Consider the following 6,000-nt stretch of genomic DNA (forward strand, 5'->3'; position numbering starts at 1 on the left):
TGATTAATGTCCAGTAATATTTCTTTGTAGAGTAGAGACCTCAGCCCGCTTCTAAAACACCTTCTGATTTTTAACTACATCCTAATTCATCAGCTTGACACGGCAACAGAAAATTACCCAATAATATCATATTTCATCCCCCACTTCTCAACCTCATCTGTCATCGACTGAAAACACAAAATTTATGTTTTGCTTTGATATCTTTATTAGTCAGAAAAAATAACACATTCTTTAAAAATTATGATGAAAGGCACATATTGTAGATTTTTAGAAGTCTCAGCTTGTGGGTTCTCTCTGTTTGCTCTCACCTCCTAAACATGCATGATAGGTGGATAGTCTTAATAGGTGTGTCTGTACTTCATTACCTTACTAAGTAGAAATGTTGGTTATCTATTCTTTACTGAAGTAATTATTTTTACATTTTCACACAATTATCTGAACTTTCTACTCCTTACATTTTATTAAAATTAGCCTTGTTACTCCTATTTCATTTCAGCTCGTTTTTATTCCGGCTTCTCATCCTTCAATAAAACCCCTATCCAGATAAATCTCTCCATCCAGATAGAGTGAATCTGATTGTGATTGGATGTAGAGACGTATAAACATATACCATTCTGACTCCTATTGGTTTATAGTGTGAGCCATTACACCTGCACACCTCCTCCCATTTGGCTTCTGAGGTGGTTGGGAAGCTTGTAGGCCTTTTTTTCTAGGGCCTTACATTTACAATGTGTATGTTAATACTGATAATTGGTTGGTGTGGTGAAGTGGATAACCCCACCGCCTGCCAGTGAGCTACCATGTAAGAGACTGGGGTTCAATTCCAGGTCTGGATGACTGAATGCAGTGCTACACCAATAAGAGTTATTGGGCAAGACTCCTAACTGTCACGCAGGAAGGAGGAGAGGATGGACGTAAATGCAGCTTATGACTTTGATTATACAAATAATCAAAACTAAGAAAACAGTAATACTAGAATCAAAAACAAACCTGACACATACACAGCAAAGTAGCACACAAAAGACTCCACACTGAACACTAAAACAGAAGGGCTTAAATACACAAGGAGGGTGAGGAACACCTGGACCAGGAAACAAGGGGGCGGGGTTACAAATAAGACACAAGGTGACAACACTAATGGCTAGGGCAGGGCTAGAGCAGAGACAGAGGAATAACAGAACAAGGCCATGTGCTTAAAAAAAGACAAGACAGGAAAACAGAGGGCATAAACACATGGAACCAAATAATGAAAAAAACACAAACACAGACACAGGCTAAGGTGTGACACCAACATTGCATTAGCCCTTCCTCTGCTGATCCTCACAGCAAAATGCTATATGTCTTTGAGAAGGAAGAAGTGCCGGATGAGCAGATGGATATATAACAGACTGGGAGAAAAAGCATTATACTGAAAACTTTATTGCTCCTGAGTTGATTATTAAGATTGATTACGATGTTAAATAAATTAAAGATGGACGTTTATTTCCAACCCAAATTAGTCACCAGCCCACCCAGACAACCTCACACAACCCAGAATGGTCATTGTGAACATGAGGAAATAGTTCCTGGCAGTATAAAAGCAGTGAGCTGATTGGAGGAGCCAAATCGTGTTTTGTCTTGCGACCGCCACTTCTCACAATCTCCTGTTATTCTGTCTGACTGACGCCAGAACAGATTCTCTGCAGCTCTGATCCCAGCAGAAACACACCGGGCCAGAGAGACCAGTGCCCAGGAGCTTCTGACTGCCAACAGCCTCGGGTGGCCACCAAACACAAGCCTGAGATGCCTCTGAACTTGGGGACAGTCCACTGCACAACAAGCAGGGCGGCGTGTACCAGTTTTAGGGGATTTATTCCCCTCTAAATGTGCATCGATTAAAATAAAATTAAAAATATGATTATATATATATATATTCTTATTACTCAGCACTGCTGTGCAGTGAAATATACAGTACCGTGCAAAGATTTTAGACAAGAAAACAAATTACACTAATCCATTTATCTCAGCTACATGAGTGTTTTTACCTGAAAAAAGCATCACATATGATTTGAACAGACGCAAATAAACATAAATACAGTAAAACATAACAAGGAATTCTCATGTTTAACTAATTATATTTTATCCTGTGATCCAAGCTGAAGAACTCCAATATGTCTGTTGTCATTTAAACCCTGTATCTGTTCTAAACCTATAGAAATTCTTAATTATTGTGAGAATTTCTCTTTTTTAAGTTAACTTACATTCGATCACAGTCACCTGAGTATTGATTTCACCTGTTCACAATATATATACACCCCTGCACTATTAGATTTGGTTCTGTATATACAACTACAATTTTACCTTACCCTATTTACTGCCTTACCTTGTTATCAACCTGGACTCTCTCACCAGTCTTTATATGTTTTTTGACCTTGTCTGTTTTTTAACTATGATTTTTGATTACCCTTATTTAATATGTTTATTTATTTTATCATCGCTTGTCTCATCCCTGCCTAGCTCTCACACTTTATTTGGTGTGTGTTTGATGGAACATTTCATTCTTGTCTGACTAATATTAACTATTGAAGGACAGATCTACTCAAATTTACATTTCAATAAATAACCATCCTTTTTTTTTACCAATTATACATCTGTTGCAATTTTTAATAATCCTAAACAGATATTTTGGTGGTGTTTTATTTATTTATGTTTTTTTTTTTGTGTGTGTGAAATATGCTCCAAATCTCCAAAGTAAAGGTTTAGACTGGAGCTGATGAAAATTTTTAGTTGTAGACGTCCCAAAATGGTAAGATAACAGGACCATTTAGAGCTATAAAAATGCAATCTGTTTTTTTTTTATATCAAACCGTGCAAACACTATAAAATGATTATCCCGTTTTGAACAGTAATTTGATTCATAGAATTGAGCTGATTAACCTCCCATTGCTTGATTAAGCCACCATAGAAATCTCTAGTGATACCCCTTACAATACAGTTATTAATGTGTGCTCATTTCATTTTCCTTTTTTTATTTGGTCTTTTCTGATATCTGTATTTCTTGGTATTTAATAAATGGGGCAGAGCCTTAGTCAGGTACCAAGGTGGCCTAACTGCATGATAATGGTTGCAGGACTGAAGGAGTGTAAATGCATGAATAACGTTTAATCTATTTCAGTGGAATATGCTGTAGGCTTGATACAGGATTTGACCAAATGCCTGGGCAGCTCTGCTGCGGCTCAGCCAACAAAACCCTGGGCTGGATTTTTACTTTCTGGACCTGAACTACCCACCTCTGTGTGTAAGTAACTATAGGTTTAAATAGGATCTCCGGTGGATTCTGCATTTTACGGAGACTCTAAGACTTGGTCAGTGGCTAAACTGCACTTAGCAGGGCATTATTACACATGTTGAAAAAGTAACATATGACAAAGCAAAGACTGTTATTGGTGTAAAAATGTCTTTATTGCAAAACGTTTCTAAATGTTGTCCGTCTCTCGCTGCATTGCAGTGCTGTTAGCCAATCAGAGACTATACTGTATGTTTGCATGTATGAATATTCATGAGCAAGAGCCGAAATCCTATCGTTTCTCCCTGCCCACTCCTCCACAGGACTAAAACAGTGTTATAATGGATCACCAGCTCTAAAACTCAAAGGACAAAATGTTTTCAGAGATTCAGCCTTAGTTATAAAGATATAGCACTGAGTGCTGGGTAAAGTTAATTCTTAAACTTAATACTGACGCTTAACGTCTTTCAACTAAACTGATGCTACTAAACTCTTCCTCAGACTTGGTGATTCGGTGCTTGGTCAGTTTCACCACTTTATATCATAAAATCGGACGTGAACCGCGCCCACTTTGACCGGTGTTCTGTAGAGCTGAGCTGCCTTTTAAACCGTGCTTCCCTAGTGTTTATTTAAGGTCTCAGTAAAACACAGAATCAACCGGAGATCCGATTTAAACCTTTAGTTACTTACACAAGATAGCTAATGCTAACTAGCTCTGTAAACAGAGCTGTAAGCTCCACCTCAGATCAGGACCGCCTGTGAGTCAAGGTGGGCGAGGCCATAAACTCACTGGCTGACGTCGACACCTTACATCTCTCTGATCAACTCGTATTTCTGAGGATCTTTTTTAATAGCTACTGCGGACAAGGGAAGCTGAGAAACAATTTCATGTGCAGCATCCATATATATTTAGAGAGTCCTCAGAGAGACCTGTAGTATAGTAGTCAGTTTTGCCAGTTTGACACCAGAAGCTACAAAATAAAAGTGAAACAGAGGTCCTACATTTCCAGTAGTTTCCAGCAATGAGATCATATCACATAATAGTGACTTCCTTCTGGCCATTCCATTTCCAATATGACGATTGGTTCTAGATATGAGAAGTAGTATATTGCAGTTATTAGTTATATAGTAATTTTGTGACAGTGCATTACTCGCCATGTAAAAAAGTGTCCTAGACAATCGCAGTGATCCGTCTTAGTAAGACGTCTGCGCAGACTCAAAAATGACATTACGCAGACGAGTAATGTCTGCTTAACAAGCTAATGGCCCGCAGCCGTCTGGTAACGAGGAAGGCGACATGCAAACATGCGAGAAAAAGCTGCTTTTAGAAATCAGATGAGCTCGAATTAGAGCTCTCAGACTGGTGCTAGAAAATCAAATCGGCCATGGAACACTCCACAGCTACATTAGCTGAGAGCATGTCTCTGCTTCCCAGCTGCACTGCCAAGCTCCACCAGCATCCTTCATCTGCTCAGACACACTCTGACGGCTGCAGAGATACAGGCTGTTCGGTTCCTGCTCAAGAGCCTCCCAGCTGGCTGATCAAAAGTTACAGAGGGGACGGCAGCAGATCTCGCACGGTTCCCCGGATCTAAACGAGCCTTCTCCCTGACAGACGTGTTGTAATTGTACAGCATCTTGAAGTACTTTTTTTTATCTTTGCAAATACATGAAGTTCTCTCACTTCTAGCTGCAAAGCGTACTGCATTGGAGCACCAGTCAAAAGTAAAAGACTCGCCTACTGACAGAGTTTTCTCAATTTTACACCATTTCACACTGTTTACTACAATAGTGAAGACATCAAAATCATGCAAAACTTTCTTTTTCAGTGTTTCTACACAAACAGCTGGGTCTCCTGGGTGTCTATCAAACCATAAACTGTGAAACGATGCAAATGCTTTGAGTTTTTACGTTTTTTTTGTTGTTGTTTGCTTTTTTGCCACCCCCACCCTACTCTTCTAGTGTCTGTGGCCATTTTACATAAAATATAGAGATTATAATATAAGCAAAAAAGTGGAGAAAGTGGTAAAACAAGACAAAACAGAGCAAAAAAGAGACAAATTGTCATGTCCTTGCCCTGTTTCTATGTTTCCCGTCTGTGCTCATGTTTGTTTACCTGTTCCCTGTGCCTGTGTTCCTCCCATGTCCCCGCCTCTATGTGTGCGCTCCTCTGTGTTATTACCTTCACCTGTGTTTCATTTGTAGCTCCGCCCTCTAGCCCCAGGTGTTTCCAGTTCCCGTGTGTCCGTGTATTTCCAGTTCCTTGTACATCCCTATGCCTGTCAGCGCGCCTTGTTTCCTTTGTTCTCCTCAGTCCTGGTTTTGTTTGTTTCGTTTCTATGTTTTTTTGTGTTTATTTTGTTTAATATTAATTTAATTTTCTCGTTGCTTGCAATTTGTGTCCCCCTCCTCGACGTTCCTGCACCCTCGCTGACACAAATATTAAAGAATAACACTCAACACTGAATACAAATACAAGCAGCATTTTTTTTAGATAGTAATCTTTGTCACAGAATTGTCTCTTAATAAAAATTCAGGCACAGAATTTAAAGAAAATACCTGTACTGTGTAGTCAGTGTCATATATAATGCAATAATACAAGAAGGTTTATATTATAGATTTTTCTATAACACATTGAAAAAGGTTGCCACCAAAAAAAAGGGCACAAGATGTATTTCAATCCAGTGTTGCTGGATTCATTTTTCATCAATATCTTGCAGCAGCATTGATGATGG

The sequence above is a fragment of the Astyanax mexicanus genome, chromosome 2 (assembly GCF_023375975.1).
Source record: "Astyanax mexicanus isolate ESR-SI-001 chromosome 2, AstMex3_surface, whole genome shotgun sequence".
Taxonomy (NCBI): Eukaryota; Metazoa; Chordata; class Actinopteri; order Characiformes; family Acestrorhamphidae; genus Astyanax; species Astyanax mexicanus.